This window comes from Taeniopygia guttata, chromosome Z (assembly GCF_048771995.1).
Source record: "Taeniopygia guttata chromosome Z, bTaeGut7.mat, whole genome shotgun sequence".
Lineage (NCBI taxonomy): Eukaryota > Metazoa > Chordata > Aves > Passeriformes > Estrildidae > Taeniopygia > Taeniopygia guttata.
In genome coordinates this window covers 15253759-15280861 of record NC_133063.1, presented here as the reverse complement: position 1 = coordinate 15280861, position 27103 = coordinate 15253759, and positions in this window count along the sequence as shown.

The window sequence follows — 27103 nt, the reverse complement described above, 5'->3', positions numbered from 1 at the left end:
TGGGATTTCACCTGACTGATACCAGTTTTCACATGCCAAGGAGAGTGTCTTGCCAACTAGATCAGTCAGTGCTCTCCAGAATTTAGGATGCATTTCATCAGGTGCTGTAGACTTATGTATGTTCAGGTTCTTCTCTTACTTTGATCCTCCAAGTCCCTGCCTTGAGCTCCATCCACTCATGAGGATACACAAGTTTGCCTGAAATAGATTTTTAATGCACTGTCTCATTTTTTTTTCAATATGCATTTTACATTTATAATATTTACTTAAAAATTGAGTAGAAGCCTTGTAAGGTTGGGTATTGTTATTTATATATGAAATAGTAAGTATCATTGGGAGATTTACCCAGTGCATCCAGTAAAGTAAACATGGAAGTATTGCACAATGCAGTATTGCTGGACTTCTTTTTTGAACTCTTCCAATCTAAACTACAAACTAGACCACACATGCTGTTAAAACAAATCTAAGTAGGACATCAACCCTTTTTTGGTCCTAAGAAAGGCAAAAGTAATGGCAAAGACAACTAATTCCTGGTCCCCTGTTAAGCCAATTAGAGACAGGTTTTAAATAACCATATTCTGTGAAGGTAATGAATATGAACCATACACACTGTCAATACATGTGACAGGATAGTCAGGTCTTCCTGTTCAACCTCCCTGCCCCAAACACAGCCTCTTCCTTTGTGATTGTCTCCAGTAGGCAATGTGACTTGGCCTTAGATAAGAACACTCAGTGGGAGCTCTGCTAAGATGAGAACACTGGGTAGGAATTTCAGGATGAGCTGTCTAGATGCTCACTTAATGAATACATTCGAGAGATGGAGAAGCTGTGGTGATCAAGGTTGACTTAGTTGCACATCAGCCTGCAAAAGAGTATAAAATGCTGTTGGAGTCAGGCAAAATGTTTTTCTAAGGCTGCAGTCAGCTTTTGGGTAGATCCCCTCCCTGGCAGGGATGCCTGAATCATACATCCAGCCTGAGCACAGGGAAACACTCACTTTTGGAAGGGTGAGTGAAAGTGCTGACACCTACCTATACGTGGAGATAAAATTCTTAAGTAACTACATAGGTGCTCTGTTGCTTTGTAATTGTACATTCTGTAAGACCAAAGACTGTGAGCCTGTACATTTCTATCTGAATCTGCTTATATTATAACCCTTAGGGCATGGTTATACCATAAACTTCATTGACTATACTTAAATACTGTATTAACAGCAAATCTAATCATAATCTGTTGTGTTGTCTTATTTGGTTTGTCCTTGTTTTTCCCTTGTTTATGGTTTCATCCCAGGTTGTCTCCCCTTCCCTAAATGTCAATCCCATCCTCACTCCTCCCAAATCCCTAGAAATTCCCTTGTCAATCCCGATATCCCCTCCCTGACACCTTGTCTGTCACTCGACTCTCCAGCCCCTCTCTCTAGAAGCTTCCACAAAGGGTGTTGAGTGATTGGCCAAGGCCAGGGGTTCCCCCTCCTTTGCTCCCCGATATGTTGTCCTACTTGTCAATTACTTCATGTCCCATCCCCTCTATTCCCCCGTCGGTGGATAGCCAAATCCCTCACTTGTTTCCATCCCCTCAGAAAAGGGCTGCTCCAGTCTCCTCGGGGGGCTTTCCAGGAGCTCCCTGGAGCTACCAATAAACCTTGGATTTATACAGCCTGGGTTGTTTCCTCCGGGTTCCCTCACCATCGCCGACAGTGCCTTCCGAGGAAAGGGCTCAAAACCCTTAGCCACTCTTCTGCACTCCTGAGCACGGAAGGGTGAGCTGTGTTGGAGCTAGCAGGGAAGCCCCAAGAAGATGCTTGGTGGACACTGCGGCAATAATCATCTACAAAATCAGTGTCATATTTCTCATGCCTGACCAAGAGCCTTCTATTCTTCCATGTCAAACCAACTTCAACCATTATGTTTTTATGGGAATCCTTCTGTGGACATGTCAACATACATATACACAGAAGTAGTTATATTTTTGGTTTGCTGGTTTGTTTTGGTTTGTTAACCTTTTTACTTTCAGATTTTTCAAATGTTTACGACTACCTAGAAGCAGCTAATAGGTTTGTATTTAATTTTCTGGGTATGCGTCTTTGAAATTTGTATAATACCAGCTTGTAAGAAATCAGAAATTCTGACTGTTTCTACAGGTGAAGCATGAAGAAATGAGCAATTTTGTGGGTAGGCAGAGTTCCACTCAATATGGACAAAAATAAGATGGACAAAAATAAGAGTAGTGGTTTCATTGTTTTGTCATTTCAGATTATACCTTCACAAGTATAACATGTGCTCTGGAAAGTTAACACATAATTTGGTCTCCTACTTCTACTCCCAAATTCAGTTTCTCTATTAGAATTTGAAGATGGCTGTAGTGAAACTTGCCATTCAGAAATACATCCTCAGTGTGTTCCATTTAGTAGCTATTCTTGATGTATTCTGTGATATTTGCCTACATTGTTTACACACAAAAGTAGATGAGATTAAAATACAATTGTCTTTCAAAACAATTTGATTAAAGCAATAAAAATCTAATTCAACATAAATTGTGAGGTAGCAAACTGACTTTGGGTGTTTTCCAGTAGGTCTCTTTGGGCACAGCTGGCTTCATATCATGAAAAAACGGTGATGTCTTTATTGAGTTGACCTGCTATAAAAGAGTGTCAGACTTGTTTATTACACCTTCTTAGAAGAGTTACATTCTTTCATTCTAATAAAACAAAATGTATTTAGACTAAATAGTGTGCTAAACATGAAGTAGGCATGCAAATATTTCAGAGCCCTGACCCAGATTACCAATTCAAATAAATCAATGTTACCCAATAAATAAACTAAGTGTGCTTAGGCAAGGATTTGCTTTGATTTAACTAGGTCTTTTGAAAGGCAGTTATAGTTAGTGTAACTTTTGATACGGTCACCAGCCTATACAGCCTTAACTCCATTTGTTCATTTGCTTGAAATATCAGAGGAGAAGAATGAATTAAAGTGCCTTTCTATATGGAGGGAAATAGCATGGATAATTAGCAGATTTTATTACAGGAAGAGGAGCTATATTCATGCAGGTACATGTATCTTTCTTCCTACATGTCACCTAAAATTAAAAGATGTCAAAGCAGTTAGTTGAATTCTACTCCATATCTCTACCACACCCTTAGCTGTGGTGTTGAATACTGGGATGAAAGAAAAATGTCTTTGTCTTAAAAGTTTAATTTGCAAAAGTGATGAATGATACAATTACTTCCTTATTAGAGGCACAGTCTGCAACATTTCCAGACAGCCTGATTTTCAGAATATGCTCAGCACCTAACCTTTGAAAATCAGATTCTCTAATTTGACATTCAAACAAGAATTATTCACAGTCATGGATATCTTTGAAAACATATCTCCTTTCTACAGCTAAAAAAAGTTAAGGGCTTTAAATATGACAGAGAAATACAGTCAGTCATAAGCTTGTTACTGTGCTAATAACAGGCATTAAAATATTGATCTCAGTAACAACATCACATAGTAGCTGTAGTTTTCAGGTGAATTATTAAATGTGTTCATTTTTTTGATGTATCAAAATGCACTGAGCCACCAGCTGTGGCTAGTGTTGTTGTTTGCAGTTGTGTTGCAAATGAGTATTTTGTTCTTCCTACAAATAGCAATCATTCTGTGTGTGCATCAAAGGTGAGCTCTTTCTTCTTGCCTGAAGTGACTGGTCTTTTCAAAGGTCTGCAAAGATCAGCTCTAGGGTGACTGTAAAGATGGGACTGAAGTTGTTACTCCGGGGAAAATGGTTAGTAACAGTGGTGCTCTGGAGATTTCCCAAAGTCTGGGAACTAAGTTGTCTGCTAGCATCATGCTGTTTTCTGGAGCAAGACTCAATACCCATGGCTGGATAGCCCAAAGTCCAGAAACTTACAGATATTACACATTAGAGATGGAAAAGAAGTTTTGGAACATTCTATTGCAAGATTATACAATCAGTGTGAAATTAGTCATTGTGTTAAATTTTCCAGAAGTTCATTTTGATCTATTTTTAAATGTCTTAGGTAATAAGTTTAGGGGTTTCTATTACCTTCTTTCAAAAGATTTCTTTGTTTGGAAGCATCTCTTTATCTGATGTAAATTTACCACTTTTAGGTATGAGTATTCATAGCTGTATTTTATTTTCCCACCTAGGTATCATTCTAAAATTATTAATTCCTGTGTAATTAATAAAATTAATTACTAGGAAAATCATTGTCATGATACCCATACCACATCAGTTCATTAAATGGCATCTCTTTGTGTAGCATTATCTTACTACTTGTATCTAATGTGTGTATTCAGACATTATACTGAGCTGAAGCAAACTAAGGTTAGGATTTAGTATAACAACACTGCTAATATTCTTGCAAAATCAAGTTAGTAGCATTTAAATTTTCTTCATTTTATTCTAACATCAGCTTCATACATTCATCCCACAAATCTGTTTACTACCTGTTTCTTTCTGCTGTTCACAGCCTTTACCCCATTCTGGATACCCTCCTCGTGCTTATGGGCTACAAGCTGCATAAACAATTAGAAACAGTGGAAAAGATACTTTTAAATTAAGATGTCTTGCGAGAAAAACAGCTTTACAAAGTTATACCGTCTTTGCTTTCTACTTTTAGCATTTGCTTCTTTAAATTTAACCATAAAAGAGAAAATTCTCCTTACCTGCTTGCCTCTTTCTTAAGGTCCATGTTGGTTTTCTTCCAGCAAAAGTCTGAGTTAAGTTCATAGAAGACTTGCTTTTGTTATATTTGTTTCATACCAGCGGGAACTTGCTATAGACATGCTGTAGAGTTGAGGTTTTGCAATACACCCATGGTACCTCTTTTGGGATTGCAAAGCTAGTCCTGCTTTAAAAACTTTTATAATACCCTCTTCAAGGGATATCTGTATTTCATAGTTGGTTTTAACCTAAATTTAATCTTACATATATAACTGCATTAGACATGGGGGCTTTTTGACAGAAAAGTGGGATCATTAACTGGTTGCTCCTTTTGGGTTGTGAATTCCAGCATGTTGTTTATCCTCAACTGTGGTGAATTCTTGCACACTGAAAAGTTTAGCAGTGTGTTCTGATGTGAGAATCTGATGCTTACTGCAAGACAATGAATTTCCTCACAGGGAGATCAAAGGATCATATATGCATGTGGCTAGAACTATTGTCCTTTAAATATTTTCACCATTCTTTGTTCCACTGAGGAATGGTTGCCTATTTATAATAAAATCTTTATACTTATTTCCCCTATGCCTACATCTTTTCCCCTGTCATTTTTCCTACTTAGGCCCATTGTTTTTAACCCTCTTATCTTTCAGTTCCTGCTCACATTAAAAAAAAAAACGGGAGAGATCTTCTGCTATGGTCTTCTACTTGACCATATTTACTGATACTGCTACAGCCTCTCCAGTTGCGTTTTACCAACTTTCTTAACAGAATTTCCCTTCTCAAAATTATTTATTAAAGGTAAAGCATTGTACAAGTGCATACCTAGATGTAGTTGTATGAGAGTTTTCAGGATCCTTTTCCAGGAGTGGCCATCCTGAAATCTTTCTGTGGATTTGGGAATGTTCCAGAAACCAGAAGTTACAACCAGGTAGAAAATTGCATCTGAGTGACACACTACAGATGTGCATGGCTCGGAGCAGATAGTTCAGAGAGAGCCATTTGAATGAATCTCCATGAAGTGCTTAGTGAATTATTAAAGAATGTGGCAAAATATAAGTTTGCTTGGACATCATTTGAGAACAGAAAATGGGTCAAAAACTGTCAAACAAGAAGCTTGTTGTGAACAGTTCAGGCAGTATTAGGCTTCTTTTAGGTGGAATGTGACCCTGCTAACCCTGAAGTGTAAGTTAGACCTTTGATGTTCAAGGGGATTCCGAATTAGGCAGACATAGTTCATCCAGCCTGAAACAGTAGCACGTAAATGCCTGGTGCAAACTCTCCCTTCAGTCGAACCAGGCCTGGTTTAACCAGCCTTGAAACATGCAAGATGTAGTACAATATTTCAAAGTGGTCAAGAGTTGACCAGAAGAGAAATCGCACATTTCTTCTCCCTTCTTCCTTGTTTTTGAACAAGTAATTGGCATGTATTGAACTATCATTGTCATCATTATCATGTTCACTTTTATTGTGGTGGATCACATAGCAATGAATAAAACATCTTTGGTTTTTACATGTATTGATTTGACAACTCAGCAAAAGAGAACAAATGGAGTTTATTTCAGAATACATAAATGTTGTAGAGAAAATGTTCCGATCACAGGTGAAAAGCATCATAATTTTTCTCCACTTTAGGCCTTTTAGATTCAGTGCAATCCCAGTAATGTTCATGTCTGCAGGATGTCTCTTGATGGGAGAATTTCTACTATATAGGCACAAGTATGTAATAAATAAGCTAATGTTCTCAGACTTCATATCTGAAATACAAGAATACAAGTTTAATTTCTTCTGTAACAGGTAGCATTTATTGTCATTATGGATGAAAATCACCCTGTAAAAACAGCCAGAAAAAAAAAGTCCTATGTATCCTCTTCCCACAACTACAGCTGAAGTACTTAAAACTGGGCAGATTTAGGATTGAAGATGAGTTTCTATGTAGCCCATCTATGTCTGGAAAGATTTTATTGAAGGAATCACATCTTTGTCCCTAAGAAAAACTGATGGAGATGGGTTTTGTTTGTTGAATTTGCCCTGAAAACTGTAAGGGGAAAATTCTTGTCCACGTTGGCAGTGTGGTGAAAATCCAGTTGCAGCTGTGTAGAATCATAGGAACCATTTTCATCGGCAAGTATTGTCCTGCAATTTGGGTCAATATTTCCCCAGAAATGTAAAGCTATTAGTCACATATCTGCAAGCTTTCTCCCCATGAATAGCACTGGATTATTTTTATCTGCCATAGATTTTTTAACTGAAATGTATTGAACAAAACTAGATTCAGTAAAAGAAAATTATTAGAGCTGCTTTGTATTTGACAAAAATAAAAATGTATTATATTTTTCCCCTCAAAAATTCAAATTATTGAAATGTAGTGTTTTTTAGGAGGGCAGAGACTTCTCTTTAATTCAGCTTAAATGGTAGCATATAAGGTCATTAATTTAGAAATAGGGTAATTTCTTGTACTTTACTAAGTCTTGTTTTGTAAAGGTAGGAAAAGCAGAATAATCAGAAAGCCTTCTATGATGTATAATGCATACTGTGTTTTCTGAACCATCAAGAACACATCTCTCTCAGTGCCCTTTCCTTGCTCTCAACCTCAAGTAATCTATTAGCCACTGCTACTCTTATCAGATGGCTTATCTGTGGAATGAGCTGGTCCTGTTCCAGGAACAAATTCTTGTGCTGTATGAGGTCAAGTGAAATAAGGTTTTGGTGACCAAATTTTAATCTTGCTTCATTGTAGATCATGAAAAAGTGTACTGATTTTCATCAGTGAGAATCCTTAATTGGACCCCAGGTCTCCAGTGATTGCTTTGTAGTGTCATAAATCATCTGTGATTCACTTTTGAGGTCAACATATTCGTATGTTTGATTCTGTTGTGTTTCCCTCTAAATTTGGCATTATATAATTATAACAGAATAACATGCTTTGGGCACCTTTCTTTTTTTGTCCTGTAAAAGGCTAATAGAGCACTAGGGCTGTTTTATAACATGGTGAGTGCTATTTTGCAGTGTTTCATTAGCCACAAATCCACAGCTCATCTTCAGGAATTCCGGATGACAGACTAAAGGTATTTTTGCAGCTGTTCTATGGATCTCATGAAAGTCTTGTTCCCTTTAAAGGAAAAAAAAAAAAACAAAAAACTTGACCTTTTTATAAATCAGTCCTTTTGACAGGCCCCCGTAAAGCAAGCAGGCTCATCGCTGCTAAATCTGAGTACTGACCATTTTATCCATATGCCTGTGGATAGTTCAAATATCATCTCACTTGTAAAATATGTTTTCTGTAGGATTGAATGAAGTGAACTCCTTCAAATAGGGTATAATACACTCCAAAATGCTTTGAATGGCTGCTCACTTAATAAAGCATGGCCTAAAGCAATACTATCTTCTGTCTATTATATGGTGTTTCATGAGTTGACTTTTAAATTGAATTCCCTGCCATCTTTATGTAGCAGAGAACATCTTGAAAAAATCAAGCTACAAATAGTGACTGTTTTCTAAAGGTCAAAGAAATTATAAGGGGAAAAAAAAAGCAAGTCTTTTCTGAAAATAAATATTCAGGAAGCCCTGAATATTTATATACTGATATCATCTTTAGACCTCCAGGGTGTTTCAGAGCACAGACAGCTACAGTTTTTAATAAAAATGTTTTCCAAACGGAATTTCATTTCTCTTTTCAGATATATAAAAAGAGATTAGTTTCCCAACTCATACTTCTTTGTTTGAGTTTTAATAGTTAATGTTTGGTTCTTTTCCAAAACAATTTTCTGTCCATTTAAAAAGTGCTAAGGCTTGGCATATAGAACTGCCAAGGACTGTTTGGTAGAACGTATGCTAAAAACTTGCTTGCAAGGTGGTGGAAGGGGAGAGATGGTTCATTTGAAATTATCTCTGTTTGCATGACTATGTTTTAGTACATATTAGCTGGTGAGAAAATTCATGTTCTATACTGCTATTTTAAAAGTGCAGTTGGTTTACCCAGTACTAAGTCAGTGTGCAGGTGACTGTTCATCTGCTCCAAATACTCCTTTGACGGTCCTCCATTTTTCAACTTTACCAGGATGCACCAACATCTACTGTTCATGCCATGGTGATGAGATATCATATATCTGTTTGCAGATATATATATCTGCCATTGCTCAGTGTCAGTCCATTTACATCTGTGCACTGTATCTTTGTACCATATTTTCTATGGCTGAGACATAAGGGGAACAGCTTCTGCTTGCCATCTGGGAAGAACTGAAAGATCACTAACAGGAAATATTTTCAAAAACATCATTAATGGACTTGGACAGTTATCCAAAGGTCTGTGGTATGCAATGGCAAGTGACATCTTTCTCTAAAGAGTACAAAGGCCAGGTGTAAGGTGAAGAAGCAAATAATATTAAAACCTTGAATAATATCCAATGCAAACAGATGCAGGTATACCCCTGTCTTACCTTTAGTAACCTGCCAAGAATTGGGCAGTGATGTGATGAGAGAGTGTGAGACAAGACAGCGACAAAGTGGTAATGCACATTTCACAGCAATAGTCTCATAGGCCATCCTCCCAGTTCAGGTCAGCTCTCTTCTCATTGGAAGTGAGAAGCTGGATTTTCAAATGGAAGCAGCCACGTGTTTCTGCATTGCTACTGGAGAGTTGCTCCTGTGCTCACGTGAGAGGACTGTGGGCAGTGGCTTGGTGGCTGGCACATGAGCTTTCTTGCACAACCAAAGGTGTATGGTAATCGCCATTTAGGCACAGGTGCTATCATCAGAGAATTAAGATTTTGTCTCTGTTGGCTGGACATAATGGCAAGCAAAACAATATGTCATAACTTATGGAGGATTTATGAATTAGAAACTTGTCACATTCTGTCAGTTGTCTCTGTCTTCTACCTTGTCCATAACGACCGGCCAGGCATTGTGTGTGCCCATAGCCAAACACAGGACTATTGAACACACAATCTGATTCCTTAGGGCTGAGTGCAGAGGCAGAAGAGCTGTTTGCCTTGTGACTGCAATGACTTATATTGTCTTTCCACCTAGTAGGGAGACCAAGACAGGTGCTAAATGGGACTTGGACAAGCTCCATGTGAACCACGTGTTGATGCACCACGGCCTCAGCAGAAAAGTGGCTGTGTGGCTTCAAGAAGCAGCAATTTGTATATGAGAAAAGGGAGCATGCCTCATTTGCAAGGACTTAAAATGTAAGCTTTCGGGGTTCTGCAGATTGTGCAGTTGACAAGAAGCATTGTCAAGAATTCCACTACTTCCAAGACTTCAGGTTTTGTGTGCACCTCCACAGGGGTGTAGAAAGACTAAGGTATTTTGGGTAGCACCCAGAGGTGGAACTGGGAGCAGTTGAAAAAAAAATAGGAAGGCAAATACATTCTTATCTTGGAGAACATCACTAGAGGGTGATAGAAGATTTGTTGTATTTGCGTTTCAATCTTAGACCAGGTAAAACCAGAGAATACATGGCAGGGAGAAAGACTCAATTTCAGAAAAGTGGGCTATGGGTTGCCTTTGCATTTTGGCTAAAAAGAATGAGACTGGAGGTATTTTTTACACACTGGGTCAGTTTTTCCTGGGCATTTATTGAACTTGTGTTTGAAAGGAAGCAGTAAAAACTAAATATATGACGTATCAAAAAGAGTCTGTACAACAAATTAACCTTGAAAGAAGAATGTTGTCTCTGCCTTGAAGCAAATGGGGTGCAGAGGAATGGGCACAAAGGATTCCTTACTGGGTTCTTCGGCCTGACAGTAAGAAAACAAAGCAGTGAAAACAATGCTGAAACGAGAGAGAGCTCATGCTAGTGGAAATCTCTAGGCACTGCTGATTTAGGTTCTCATAAAGTGGGGCTTGATTGTAGCATTCCAGATCCATGCACAGACTTGACAGGTAAAATCACAGTATAATTTGTTACTCCTGAAAACAAATTAATGAATGCAATAAAACTTAATGTTTTCTCAGAAATTACATGAGATTAAATGAGATGAGAGAGAGAGGGAAGAGTGAAGGAGAGGGAGGAGCACAGTTGTTCTAGTTAGTACCTATATCCTGTCCGACTTGTCAGTTTTCACTTACTCATCCCTGACTTCAGAGTTCCTTAGTAACTTTTCTTTTCATTCTTCTTCAATCACACCAAAATCCAAAGTGACCTCCTCTTTCAACTTGCTTAATCTGTGCCACTGTCACTTTCCCATTGTATCTATGTACAACAAACTCATTAAAGAATAAATGTACCATATATTCCATGTCAGTTTCTTCATTTGTAGCCCTTGCTCTTTTTCTTTTTTGTTATCATTTATGCAGATGAAAATTTTCCTCAAGAAAGTGTTCTATTTTGATGTTTTCAAATTGTCTGTAGCGAAGTGTCAAAAGAGTGTGATAGGGAAAAAAATGCAGGAAAAGAATTGTGAGCCATAGTATAAAGTTCCAAGTAAATAGATGCAGATTACCCTCTGGGCAGAGTTGGAATCTGGTATTCTGCTTAGCATCCATCTCTTATTCCACATTTCATAGGCGGATGTGTTACCTACACCTGCAGCTTCTGAATGTTTCCCATTATAAGGCCCGTTCTTATGATTGGTGCTAAATTTGCCAAATTGTTTTAACTGTTCAGGCTAAAAGCTTTTCATTCTGAATATCAGCTTCAAATTGAATGTAGAGTGTCTTTGGAGTAAATAATGTATGCCATTTATGTTTAAATTATTTTATTTTCAGGTGACTCGCCAATTCTACAATTTTAAGACCTTAAGGAAGAGGGCATGATTGCCCTCATGCCAGAATGTACCCTTTTTTTTCTTTTTCTGTCTTGCATGGACCATGTAAAACACTCAAGTGCTACTTACATATTTGGCCAGGTTTTGTGGGCGGTTTTGATTTAGTTTGGTTAGTGGGTTGATGGGTTTTTGGTTGGGTTTTCGGTCTTGTTTTTTTTTTTTTTGTTTTTGTTTGTTTGTTTATTTGTTTTTTAAATAAGTCAGCAGAAACTGAAGAATTACGTAGACATTTTTACCACAGAGCCTTTGTCTGCTGATTAGAGCCTACAGGAGACCAACAGAAACTGGGTACAATTTTTCTCCCCTCAGTTTGTGCTTTTGGGTCTTCATTTGACTTTTTTGAGTAAGAAGTTGCAATAAAAGAAGAGTTAGCTTACTCTTTGAGGCAGAGGATATCTTCTTCAGCCAGTGGATTCCCTCTGGTTTAGCTGGACCACCATTTGAGTCAGTCTCTTCTTGCATGGCCATTAGCCAAATAATTTTCTGACCATCCAAGAAACATATCTGCAGACAGGTTTTCAGAATGACTGAGAGCACACGGGAGTGAGTAAAGTGGATTGCAGAAGCCTCATACAGGCAGTATGCGGTCAGGTTCTAGATATGCCAAAAAATCAAACACCAGTCACTTTTTTTTTTTGATAAATATGCTATTCTTTTTTCAGTACTTTGTACTCGCAGGCTGTGGGGTGGAAGTGGAGTTTGCTGAGCCTGCCAGAGGTCTAGCAAAGGCATGCTAAAAGCATCCCTAAAGCAGCTAAGAGGGAGTGAGTACTTGTGCATCCAGTGCAGAAGTTTAAGAACATTGTGTCAAATAAATTGGGAGCCCACCTGAGAAATGAGCATGCTGAAAACAAATAGAGATAAGCCATCTGTTTATCAAGTGGAGCACAGCTCGGCTGGCTAAGAGGGAGATTTATGTGGCTCTGTGGTAGTTTATATGGGTTGAACAAATGGCATTAAAATTGGGAACCCTTGCAACTTCTTGTTCCTGATTCTTGAAAGCTTGATTTTCCAGCCTCAACAATCTTTTGACATAGGTGTTTAAGAATGTATATGTACAATTTCATTAGCATGTTTGGGATTTGCAGTTTCTGCCATGTATGTTATATAAAAACTCCTCTAAAATACTTTGAAACTTTGAAAAATATTTGCAGGAGCCTGTTCCTTGTGTCTCTTGGCCCATTAAGCTAAGTGCATTGACTGCCATGAGGAAGAGAAAAATTAAAACTAGGACTTTAAAAATATATCTAAAATAACTTAGGATCCCTTGCATGACTTTAAAAAAAATCACTATTTTAAAGGCCTGTGTCTCAGACTCTATATTTCACTGAGTTGGTCTGCTGAAAAGCTGCTAAAGTTCTTCTTCATTCACTAGGACATTACACACATATGGCTTTAAAACCAGGACAATTTCATAATTTTCAGAATTCATCTCACCTCTCCTGAACCTCATGCAGGTATAATTTCTGGGGAAATTCCATTTCTTTAGTGGGGGGAGGGAGGAAATACTTCCATGACAGGTTGGCTTTAAAATATAAATGGTGCTGTTTGAAGCAGTTTAAGAGGCAGAAATGCCAGACTGAATCGGGGGGACTGATTAATGGGAAGGTGATGCAATCATAGCTATGTGATAAATTGCTTGGACATTTCTTTCTCAAATGCCCTGCAGTACAATATGTCACACACTTATCACATACATACACATTGCCTACATATGCATGGACAGATGTCTGTGGGCAGGTCTGTGGTAAGCATAAATTAACTGAGGTCCTCTGAAATCCCTTCAAGTTCTGGACCTTTGCTGGTTTGTACCAGTTAAGGACTTGGCCCTTTTTTCTCCGTGTATGTTCACTAAGCTGCAGTGAACCTACGATTATTCCTCCTAGTAAGTGTTGCAAATTTCTGGCTCTTATTTGTAAGTGAAAAAAACCCAAATGTTCCAACATGAAACTGGGCTTAGATCCCAGTTTTCAGTCATACTCTCTGTTAAAGGATGAAGGCTGTTGCATACATCACCTGAGAAGCATAAATCAAATAGTAATAGTGCTGTTGTTTGTCTAAAGAAGTTAGGGAAAGTCTTAATTGCATGCACATCTCCTACTGCATCTAGCCCAATGTCCTGTGTCAGTTGCATTAAGATTGAGAAATCCTTACCAGAGATACAATGCACACAATGGTTACAGTCGCTGATGTAATACTGGCGCCAGTAAGCTTTATTTTATTTAAAAAAATACTACTTTCCATGTACTTCAAAATAGTATAGACATAAAATATTTTTTAAAAAAACAGAAGCCCTGTCTGTGTAATTTGATGCTGAGCCTTTGCAAAACAGGCAAAGTTCCAAATATTTTCCCCTGCTCAAATGGTTTAAAATATGTTTCCAAGGGTGATTTGGCTGGAGAGGCAACCACTGGGGAATTACAAGCTGAAAAGTTTTATTTTTTTGTGAAGATCTATATTTCTGTGAAGAAACCGCAACTGCTTTTAGAGCTGGCCAGGAGCCAGAAATAAGGTATGCTCAAAAAACATTCACCCTAGTGAACTCTCATTAATGAAGCTAAAAGCAAAAATCATTTTTCTTAAAAGACACTGAGACAAGTCCATTGCAAACAGAATATTCAAACTAGTACATAAGGCCCCTATACCCTGGAGACTCCTGCCCACATTTCCCCTACTTTGCTTCCTACTCACACCAAATTTTTGCATCACTAACGTGAAGAGTCATTCTTACACAACTGTTTGCCAGACTGGGGCCTCCCTTTGTACTGACCTAGTGTTTTACATATTCAGTAGGAAGTTGGAAGTCGACTACAGTCGTAAGTAATGCATCATTTTGCATTGCCAAGGGGAGTTTAATTTAAAATTTTGTTATAGCCAAATGTTACTTCTGGCAAAAAGAATGTCTGCAACATTGTTGTTTAGACAAATTAAAGCTATTTTCTTTTTCTTCCAGGTCTGGTCCATGCACCCCTGTAAGGCAGAGAATACTGACAGCTTTCCAGAGCAGGGTTCCTCTTTCTGTCTTTGTGCCCATGTGTAAAAACCATGTGACGCTTTGGAGTACTTGGCTCATGGGAAGCCTGTGAGAAGCCCATTTGGAAGGCACCTGAGCCATCTTCTCTAGGTACCATCTACACTATTTGTTTCAGCATCTGGGCTAAGACCTTGGCAGAACTTAGGTACATTAATCCCATCTGTGTGCTCAGGCTCCTTCTCTGTAAGCATTACCTGCCTTCCTGCACTGGACATATTTTCCTACTGTGCCTAAATCTAGGTAACAGCATGTATCACCTTGCTCCATTAAAAAAAAAAACAACAAAAAAAAAAAAAACTAGAGCAGCTCTTGCATCCCATCTGTGCCCAGGAGAATCTAAGCTTGGATCATGTGTGTATTTCTGACTGTCAGCTTCAGAGGAAAACAACTCTGGTCACTCTTGTTCAGATATATTCCCACTATTGTGGTCAGGACTTTTTCACAAATACCTGGTGGTTAAAGAGATTGCCCAGGAGATGGGAGACAGGAAGATGCACTTTCTTGTTGGCTGGTTCTCTGGCCTAAGTAATCTGACAGGCCTCTTTGCGTGATAGTGCAGCTTTAGCAGGGAAAGTGGGAATGACCTCTCCAGAAACACTTCTCAATTTACTGCCCTCTTAATCATATTTCAGGAAGTAGCTACTTGTGCAGCCTGCTCCCCTACAGTGAAGACCAAAAAGTGGATAAGAGGAAATTTGGTTAATCCTGACCAATATAGCATTTAAGGCAATTCCATGAGTGACTTCAGGAGGACAGTGCCGACCATGTTGCTGTCTGTGTAGTGGAGGAGTCAGTACTCAGAATGGATTCATACCTTCAACAGACCAACAATAACCCTAGTCTGACTTATTATTACTGCAGTTTTAGTGTTCAGTTAACAATGAGTTATTGCACGATAAGAAAGGTAGGGATTATTATATAGACTCTTGGCCTCAGGGAAATGGCATGTGCAGCTATTGCTGTACTTTGATCATAATGCCCTAGGGGTATTGGTATGTATACCAAGTTCTGATTATATTTTACAACTTTCTCTGTTCTTTTACTGTGTCTTTTCTTTCCTTTATGAAAGAAAAGACCAGAAATATTTTTAGCTGTCCAGGGAATAGCCATGGTGCCACAATACAGATTACAGAATGTTTTGCAGAGGTGATCCATCCTTTTAACAGCCCACAAGGAAAATCTGACATTTATCATTTGATCAAACATTGAATGACTTTTCATGTGAAATAATTTTATTTTGATTATCCTGAATGAGCTTATTGAACAAATGTTTTACTTTGTTTTTATACTTTTAATGCAATGTAGTTTAGTGCTCTTCCATCTCTGTTCTTTAATTTACTTTTATGATTTGTCCTAAATAATATCTGAGAACTGTCCTACTGAAGCTGTGCAAACAAACAAACAAAACCCCAAAAATCCCAAACAAAACAAAAAAACCTCTAAAACAACACATAATGGTATTTTGAAGACTGACCCTTGGCAGTCTAATCTCATTAGATCTTCTAGGATAGAGTAGGAAGTCTTTTCTCTGGAGAGTTACTGAATGAGCTCCTCAGTTTTCACACAACTACTGAAATTAGCCCCTTCCTCCCATTCTGTGCCACCAGCCTCCTATTCCACACAGACAGACTCTGACCTGAACACCAAAATGCGCATGGGATAGCACAAGCTAAACTTCTGCTCTGGCATAATCAAAGATCACTTTCTGGAAATATTTCTCCCATTAAATAATATCAGAAAAGGTTGTTCTGATTCATGTGAAGAGTCAGACAGTGGAATACAAAGATTCCTCCACGCCACTGCTAAGCATAATGTAATAATCAGCGTGAATATGTCAGCTTGTATCTGTTTACCATAACCTCTTCAGGCTGAGCCAAACGACCATGACTAACTTCAAAGAATTCAGTGGCACTTATTACACTGCTTGGTAATCTCTTCACTGGTTGTCAAGTGATTCGTGCAGAGATCATAATGCTAGATACCAGACACTTGTGGGAGCAGGTCAAGAGCAGAGCATGTGCAAGGTGAGGCTCTTCTGACTCTTCCCAGCCATGTTCAGCAGATGCGCTGCACTTGTCCATCCTGGGCAACCAGTTCCTTTCTGAAAGGGTTTTTTTCCCTTTGGACTGTAAGATACCCAGGCTGAAGGGTCCATATCTTAACTATGCACTGTGTAAAGAAGTGTGCAAGAGATGTCTTTTGTATCTGCTACCTGCTTTATTAACAAATCTGATTCTGTGAGAAGCAATGAGGAGCCATTCCTGCCTTGCTTTTTTACAGTACCTTTGTGTTGATCAATATACCACTCAGAAGTCTCTTTTTTTTTCAGACTGAAGGTGCTAATTTGTCTAATCTCCACCAGTTCTTTTCTACCAGGAAAGTTGCACATATTAAATTAATTTTACCTTCAGTAATTCTGCCAGGAATATCTAATGACTGCTGTTTGTTATTTTGCTATTTGGACATCTTGATAACAAAAGATATGGAGCACAGAGCAGGATAAAATGAATCAAAATTGTCTATAAATGAGACAGATCTCCTCACCAGGCTGCTCTTTTCTTGATGAGAACCCATAAGACTAGTTTCCCTCTTGAAGGTATAGCTGGTGTTACCCTTAAGTTGTGAAAGGAAGAAAATTCATCTACCTATGGCTTAGTGTTACCATTGCTGAAGTTGATTGGTGTCTGAAAGTCCATTAGACATGCAGCTCACAGCCTTTCACAGAAGCTGGCACAAGCTTCATTATTAATAAAGTCCCAAGAATACATGCATTACAGCCGATTAGCAAACAGCATGTTTTCATGGAAACAGTGGTTATCTCTCTGTGGTGTAGTTTGAAAGGCTCCTTTAAGTTCTGTTCATCTCTGCCAATAGTACAGTGATTAAGTTTCGTACACCCATACCAGTAATGCAGGTAATACCAAGGAACCAGTCCTACCAAGGTTCTCTTTGTAGGAATTGATGCTGGCCTTTAGGAGTGGGTCACATGCATGTTATTTTAGCTAGTAACTAAGTTTAATTTTTAGTGTTAAAACTACATTGACTGCATATATGCACTGGGCTTTTTTCCAGTCAAAGGACGATTACATACACAGTGATCTTTAGGAGACAGTGGAGCTATTCTGCTTGCATTGTCAAACGTAGTGCTGAGAATGAAATATTTCAACAAATCAAGTGCAGTCGTCATCACAATTTGTTTTCCCTTTCAACATGGCAAGTACCTTAGCCCAAAGCCTGTTCTTTAGGGGTAAATCTATTCCATGGTGTATTGTGCTGGAATGTGCAGTAAAAATAAATTATTTCACTTGCACAATCTCTAAAAAAACTGCAGCTGTTCGACTGCATCAGTAAGGAAAAAACACTTGAAAACTTCAAAGCACTGTGGCAAGTTCCATCTGCCTTTCTACGCATGAGACCTAACAACTGTGTCTGCTTTATTCATTAAGTAACCATGGGTCGAGTAGGAAGCTAATCATGCTATAGATACTTCAAAGAAATAGGACATAAGGGAAATTCTGTATTATCACAAATAAAAAGCCCATAGTTTACCTTGCAAATAAATATAGGCTGTTATACATAGGATAAAGCCAAATAAATTTAGGAATGCTTTTATTTTACTTCGAAATATTTTTTGAAACATTAGAAAGTTGGTTTATGTCATTTTTTTTTAAGACACTGCCCACCTTAGAGCAACAGAAAAACAGTTGAGACCCCTTTCAATGATAAAAATTTGAGGAACTGCTGAGTGAAGGAGACAGCTGAAATGAGCTGAACAATAAAAGTTACAATCTGACAAGTAATTTCTGTGTTTCCACGTGTGAGTATGTACTCAACAAATTTACAAAGAGTCTCTTCAATTTATTTTTCACAACCATATATGTGAACTGTGAGGTCTCATCCCACTTCCAGGCTTGATCCATTTAGGATCCTTAACTTAGCTGCAAAATGAATGTGATTCAAGATTCAAAGAAACTCATTTTTAGAAGGGTTAGAACACTTCTGAAATTCTTAAAGTACTCAGGAATTGAAATCTTATTGAAACCATGGACTTTTAGAGAACTGCAGTGTATCCACAATTTAAAAGAGGACATTAGAGAGCACATAATAAGAATTAATCTTGAACACTGTAGAAAAATAACAGGAATATTTTGTAGCTTTACTTGGCAAGTGCAGATGCTTCTTTTAGAAGATGCATTGTAGGTATGCGAGAGCTGTCATTTCTCTTCTGAAACAGTGCAGCAAACTTTAATTTCCTTCTAGTTTTGAACACCCAGAGAGACATACCCTGAATTGTCTGAATTCCTATCAAATCCTATGTGCAATTTCCAGGGGTATCAAATAAATAACAATCCTATATTATTTTTTTTTACTTGCAGTCACCAAAATAAAACCAGAATATTTTCAACAGATAGCATGAAAATATAAAGTGTCCACATAGAGACAAACTATCATAAGTATTGTCAATCAGAAAACTCAGTACCCTTTTTTATTTTAAAAGATTCTTGAAATATATAATTGAGCCAGGAGGATTGGTGAAGATTTCTAAATACTCACAAATTCTTGGATTTAATCTTCCAATACTTAACATATGTTAAATACCAGTTAAAATTCATGCCTTGTTTTTACAATTCAAAATAGTTAAATAAAATATTAGGACCAGCAAGGCACATGTGCTCTGATAAATTGCAGTACTAGGTTAACAATGCATTAACTTTGACATTGACTGTAATATGATCCAGCATTGTGAGATGCACATTTAAGATTCTGGCACTTTTATTGTCAAGTCTGGCAGTTTTGTAGGGATTATTATTATTATTATTATTATTATTAATAATAATAATAATAATAGTAATAGTAATAGTAATAATAATAAATATTATTATTAATATTTACAGGTTACAAGGCTGGATTTTACAAAGTGACAATACACAAGCTCCTGCTCGAAACTGCTTTACATACCTGATAAGGTTATGGAGAGTCTAGAAGTGGGAGCAAAAGTCAGTGCACAAAAGGGCTTGTGTCTTAAGATGCTAGTCTGGAATTTACCTTGAAGTCAACCTCCAGTTCTACTTAGACAAAAATGTACAAAATGTCAGTCATGGATGGGCAAACTAAGGGTATTGCCGGTCTCTTGACACTGCGCTATTTGGATATGATGGATGTGGGGAAATTTAATCCTTCCAGAGGGAATCAGGTGGCACTGTCAGGAGAAAAAGTGCAAACAATTTTGTACTGGAAAAAAACTGTCCATTTTAGTCTTTCTGTGCCAAAAACATTACAGTCTCCAGCTGTTCTGTGTTAAATACGAAATCTACTAGAGAAAAGAATCTCAGAGAAAAGGTTAAACATTGAATAGCAAGTTCCATTGGTTGGATTATGTTTAGATCACATAAAACATACTAAAAATCATTTCCCAGGCACTGTTAAAACATCTGCTTTCTGGATTAGGAAGCTAGAGGTTCAAATCCAAGTCGGGAAAAAACCCTGATAGCCACAAGCTGTTTTCTTTAAAGGCCCTTTGCTGCAAACAAGTGAATTGAGTGTTTGTGATATCTTCCTACTATCCCAGAAATCAGTCAGAGCAGATGGAGAAAGAAAGCAGATGTCCTGCAGACTGAGACGCTGTTGTTTGAAGAACAATGCAAATAATCTTCAAAAAACCAATTATTTAATTTGGGCTTTCCCTTATGTCATCCCTCAAAATCTAATGTTTTCCTTTGTCCTTTTAAATCCAGAAAGAAGACTGGAAGTGTCTGGTTCTTTGAATTTCCACTGACTTTATCTCTGTGTATCAGTTTTCCATCAATTCAGGGGATCACAGCATTCATGCTGGCAGTCATATTTTCCTGCGTGCATTACAGTTTCTATACAGATGGTTTGTCAGTTTCCATTCAGAATAGCACCTCACTTGGGACCATGACTTTTAACTTCTTCAAACTATAAATGCCAATTTTACTGCAAAAGCGGAGTACCATAGGTCAGCAGGGATGAATTTGCTCTGAAGAGTGCCACGAAATCTTATGATATTGCTATAAACCACTGATATCTGGCATTCCTTAAATTCCTGGATTTCTAGACATGTTACTCAAAAAACCAAATGTGTTTCTATTCTTGTAGTAGCCTAGGACAACTACCACCCTCCTCACCCAACAAACAATTGAACATATGAATTAAAGTTCCCCCAATCTATTTTTTGAAATCTTGTAATTTTAAGCCTGTCTCGTGATTTTGGGAATGACTCACAGCTTTTTTATTTTAGAAGATCAGAGTACTGTAATGGAATGCAGAAAGCTGGTTACAGAGTGTTGACTCTTTTTGCCTTCTGTGGCTGACTTGCATAATTGAAGACAGATGAAAACATCCTCTGGTCAACATTTTCAGAGCTGTTTTGAGGTCAGATTTGTGAAAAGAGATAGCAGAAAACATCTTGTAGTTACTTTCTGGTAATTGGTTTTTAATTACTTGTTTGTAAAAAGTATTCCATTGTTTCACCAAAATTATGTTTCATGTAAATGCTTAAAACATCAATAAGAGACCAAATAATAATCTAAAAAATATCTTTATTTTTCATGAAAATATCAAATATTCCCAATATTCTCCACATTTTTTTCTTGAGTTTCTTGTATTTTGGTAGCAGTGCTATAACCTGCAAATTACACTGGATCTGAAAATATTTGCTGAATTTTATTAGTACAGAATTAGCTGTCCACAAATTATGCATGCTGCAATGTCTGGCATTTTATACTAATTCCAAAACACCTAAGCAAGGGTCATTACTACAGTGAAAGTACTGTCTGTCACATGTGCTAATGGCTGAGTATATGGAAACCTAGAGTATACATTTGATCAGATTACTATGGAATCTAGAGATATCAGCCTGCTTTAGGTGCTACTGCCAAGGAGTTAGACCAAAGATTTTATGGAAGTGTCACACTTAAAACCCAGTTTAACAAGGTTGAAGCCAGTATGTTGCTGAAGACGTCTGAGCCCTAAGGAAGATTTGGTGCAGGAGGTGAGGACAGCCTCAGAGGTCACAATTAGATTGCATGATCTGCAATGTCCATTTATTGATATGTGCCTAGGGTTAATTTTCTTTTATATTTTGAATAACCAGATAGACTAAGACAAGAAATCATTACATACAAAGAGGGCATAAATTAGGTGGAGGCTGAGACTTTCTGCTAAATTAATGAAACTGAGGTGTGTGACAACTTGCCACTTTTTTGGCTTTCAACTTTCTTAAGCTGCAGTTCACTGCTGTATCCTGGGAGTTAAAATTAGGCTTACCTTACACAATAGTGCTTGGCTGGGGTTGAGTAAAGCTTAACATTGTTAGATTCTGAAGCAAGGCAAGGCAGCATTTCAGATTTTGGGGTTGTAACCATCAAGACATATAGAGACAAGTGTAATTCCATCACATTTGGCACAAAGGAGACCATGCACCATGTCATGCAGATGGTAGCATTTACATTATAATTGAAACCAGAGCCGCCAAAGGTTATTTAGCATTTGCAAAGCATCTCAGTAGATGATTAATGAATTAAGGTAGCTTATGATTTTCAGAAATCTGAGTATTATCACTTTATTTGACAGCCTATCCCAAGACAGATAATTATGTTGCCGTTGACCTTTTTTGTCCCTTTGTCTTCCCTTTATCCTGCTCATGGACACATTTTATTCTTTCCCTTTCTTACCTCTCCTTTCCTGTGTTACCCTGAGGCAGGTAGAATGAGAATCCCCATGGAAATGAGTCATGTTTCCTGTGTTTTATCTTTCCCTGGTCTGAGTATCCTCATCCTTCTACCTGAACTCTGATGGTTAAACCATATTTTGTTGGATAAATCCTAAATCTCCAATAAGGCTTTAATATCTGAGAAGGCTCTCTGTGATGTCATTTACTGTAGTCGCTCATGTTCCTTGCAAACAAAGGTTAAGACTCCTGAAAAATACTTTTTTTTTTTTTTTTGGATATCAAGGCAAACTTTCTAGAAATTAGAAAAATTACTCAAAATGGTAAAAAAACAGGTAACAAAAAAAAATTCTCAGTTTTCTGACTTCGGTTCTATGTTTCTCTCCAATTCAATTTTGTTTTTCTGTAAAAACAAGAACTCACATTGATTTTGATGAGGAAATGTAGGCTACACAGGAAACATTAGCATCAAAACAATACTGTTTTATACTGTTTTTCTTATTCAGTCACATCATTTGCATGTCTTAAGATGTCTTCTCTTGGAGCACACTTGTTTTTCTCATACACTGTTGGAATGATTTCATCAATTAGTTGTTTTCCTACTGTGTGTTATTTATCTGATCTGTCTCAGTTTTCAGATACTTTGGCACAAAAGTGGAATCTAGTCACATAATACTGCTTTTGATCTGTTTTTGTTCAATGTAAATTTTTTATAAAGCACCACATTAACTATAGGGATAACTATATTTTTGTTGTTTAATTTTTTTCCAAACAGTTTGTCTATAAAATTAATTCAGAAAGGAATACAGAGGGTTCTCAAGCCCCAACGTTGTGTAGTTATGAAATTTTAGCACTTCTTATGGAAAAGATGTGTAAAGTAAGAAAATATACAAAGCCATAAGGTGATGGTTATGGCATCAGTATCCCCCTTGAAATTTTACCTGTGCAGGCCCAGCACATTGCATATCCAGCAATTATCCAGTTGAACTGGTGACAATCCAATCCTTCTCTGTTCCTGAGTTGCTGAGTATAGGTATAAATTCTCCAGTTTAGACAATGTAACTGTAGATTTTAGTCAACTGCTTAGGCATTTTTTCCAGCATTTTGTCCAACTGGCTTTTTTGGCTCTTTTTAAAGCTATCTGTGGCCTTTGGTATCTGGAGCAAAGGAGAGTACATCAGCATGAGCAGACAACTGAGCAGACAAAACATATTGGCCTTATACCTTGAACTCTGTGTGGGTGCCTAGAATGTCCCAAATTGTCCCATTCCAAGTGTGAGGAGCACTTCTTTTGTTGAACATTTCCTTGGTCGCACCAAGGGCAAGGTAAGGTAAGAAGATCACTGGTGATTGCATGATAAAAGCTGTTAAGAAACTGCATCTTTCTGTGAAATCAGGAATAGTGCATAATAATATTTTAATTTTTTAGTTGTTGGAAGAGCCAGCCATCTTACAGTGGTTCAGGTAAGGCACAGGTCATTCCACTAACATAGACAGGAATTGATCTGAGCCTGAAAGGAAACCCACCACAACAGTGAGAACACAACTGGGTGTAGAGCTAGTAACAGTTCTTGATGGGTATCAGAATACAGCTCTTGATGAATATCAGGATTGGAGAAACAACAGAAAAGTGTAAAAGGAGCTTTAAAAAAGAACTGCAGTTCTATCTCTGGATTACAACACAATTACTATATTGGTTAAATGTTTTAATTTTTATTTACAGGAGTAAGTGTGGTTTTTTTCTCAGTAATTAGAACACCCAGACATATAAACCTGCAATTCTTTCTGTAGGTTACTTCTAAAATTGACAAATTATGTCTAAATAATTTCGTGATTGAGGGAATGACTGTGTGTTATTCTTTGTGTGAGGATGAAGTGTCATCTCGGGGCCCTCTGTTTCATACCTCATGCTTGTTTCCATCACCCCCATTCTGCAGGAATGGTTTGTTCCCGCCACACAGACCTGTTGTAGCACAACTTCCCTACTTCTTTATTTCCTGCTTGCAAATGCTTCATCACTCAAAGCACCCTGCCTGAGCAAAGGAGACTTGCTCTGTAGCTGAATCTTTTCTCAGCTTGCATATGTGCCAGTGGAATTGCTAAGGCCATCATCACCATGGGCTGCTGGAGAGAGAGACCCAGCTCTGAACTGGGATTAGGAGCCATCAGAGGTGGTGAGAGTATTCTATAAAAGTGTGCATAAAGTGCAAATTCTCTGACATTTAAAGGACATGCTTCTTTTACCACAGAAGCAAGTACTGAAAGTCTGAAATGCTCATTGATGCAGAAGGCTGCCACAGATGCAACTTTTTCCAAGAAGGTTATAACAAATTGGTGTGGTTCAGTATTTAGACATGCTTTACATTTTCAAAGAGTAAGGATAAGAACCAAATATTTAACCTAGTATCTTTCTAACAGACATAAGTTGGAACCATTCCAGTCCACTTTAACCCCTGGACATAATGTTTACTCATTAGACAGTCGAAGGCCAGCTGTTATAACATGCATAGCTCTGCTCCAGCACACTGCACAAGTAGGTGTATTTATACAAGCTTGAGGGATTACTGGCAGACAAATAACACACAGAGGATGATGCTTATAGACAGCTACACTACGGAAAGCAGAGCAAGGGAAAGGATCCATGTTTCCACTTTGCAAAATAAAATCCGCAGGCAAATCTCTGCTCTACTCAGAGAGCAAATCATCAGGAGTACAACACAGCAGGACTTATTTCCACTAAGTGGCACATTTGCCCTACAGTTCGGTTTGAAGCAGTCATGACCCATGTAAAGTGCAGAATTTAAATTTGTTTACTCTTATTTTCCTTGGGGCTGTAAGTCATATTTCCCCTCTTAACACTGTATGGTTCCAAGTGTGAAAACAAAATATAAACCCGGATTTTTTTTTCAAATTTCTGTGCTTAGTTGTCTCTCAGACAAAGTCTAGCCTTGGTTGCCTTCCAATTTTGCTCTACCCAAGTCTATAAAGCCACCTGTCTGTCTTTCTCTCTGACCCCCTTGCTCACAGACAAGTACACTGGGACGCCAGACTTCTTTGCTGCTAGCCCTAGCTTTGGAAACCTCAAAACATTTTCAACCCTATGTACATGGTCACACACTAATCTAGAAGTGCTCTGTAAACTGGCAGCTTTCCTGGTGCTTGAATGCTTGTAGCCTCATCAGATTGCTGTGATTTATGGATGTGTGTAATTAATTCAGAGCAAGAAGGTCCCATAAGCCTTTCAAGGAGCTACATTTATCAAGCCCATCAAAAATTTTGGCTCTCTGACTCTTGTCAGAACTATGTATTCTTTATTTCTGCGCCTGATTTAGTTATGGAAATCCTAGTTTATAGCATTTTCCTATTAAATATGTAGATTCCCAAAGGCAAGTTAAAATAGCGAAGCACTTGGAATGAAAAATTGTTGAACCTTTGGCAAATATTTGGTATCCACTTTACAGTGGTAGAAATTACTCTTGGTCATTATTGTTATTGGAAGCAGTCTTTCCAGGCTGAAGAGATATTGTTTTATTAGAGGGATATAGCCAGAAAGTGACATTTTCTTCATTTGTACCATGGCTTAACTTGCAGAAGCTCCTGATGATGCATTACCTATAGACCCATTTGTAGTGCACAGGGTTGAAAAGATTTCAGGACCTTCTTCCCACCATCACACTTGTGCTTCCTCCTGCGAGTGTTTCAGGCACACCATCTTTGACTAGTTTCTCCTCTGATGAAATGAGGTCATGAATAGACCTCTTGTATTTCACAATTGAATTGGAAGGGTTTGTGTTTATGAAGTGTTTTGAACATGAATGTACCAAGTAAAAAAAAAAAAATATAGCCAGTCCCACTTTATTTGTAAAGTCCAAAATGTGGGTTTCTATGATTTAACACCTGTATTTATGAGTGAACTGCTACATTGGATAATAGTTAGCCCTATAAGCAAACAGCAAAGTTTTCACTAATGGCAGCAGGAAAACAAGAGTATGAAAACCATTATGTGCCTGTAGGAAGAGGGTGCTGAGCTAACATTATCTATTGAGACAACTAAGTTCAGGTGCTGTTTTACCATCCACTGCTGTCCACTTCACCTGGATGACAGAGTAGAAATTTATGTTGATTTTTGCCCTTTCTGGTGATACCCCTACAGCCATTTTGAAATGCAGCTCAGACATTGCAGGCTATGGCTTCCCCTGGCATAAAGACAGTGGGATCAGACCATGGTGGTAACATTGCTGGTAACATCCAGCAGGAGCATGGCTGTCTTGGTAACATTGCCAGGGGATAAAGAACAGAGAAGGAATTTATTTTAAGAAATCCTGCATGTTAACAGTAAAATGTTTCAATTTGGAGAGAGAGAAGTCTGTATTTCCCATAAAAAGAGAAGGCAATGCGCCATGATCCCAGCAGCAGAATCAGGTGCTGCTTTATTTCAGATTTTCACTGCAGCCAACTTTGAATACCCAGGCTTTGGTCAGAAGGGAGTTTAAGACTTCCTGTGATGTCATTGTTTCTAGAGACTTGCTGAAACCTTTGCAACCAAAGATGAGCTAGGGGTGGCAAGAGTTCCTGCTGGGAAAGCTGGCAGGCAGCGGTTAGCTCAGTATTTCTAAATTTGCAGGTGCCTGAGTCCATCTCAGGTTGCAGGAATAGGAGGAAGCACTGGGATAGGTGAGAGGGAGCTTGTAGTCCTTGTAGTCCTAACTGGACTCATCCCCTTGTAGTTCTAAATAAGAACTGGTTTGTCTCTCCCTAACTCCGTAGAAGTGCTTGTGTATTAGCAAGGAGATGGAAATATTCACAGGATGAGCTCTTTTCCATTTTTCCAAACAATGTAGAATGGATTATTATGGAATTTCTGTTCCTACAAAGGTTAGAGTAAATTAATACCAAGTCCTTTAAAAAGCGTAGTACTGCTGCTTGCCTATCACCCAGCAGAGG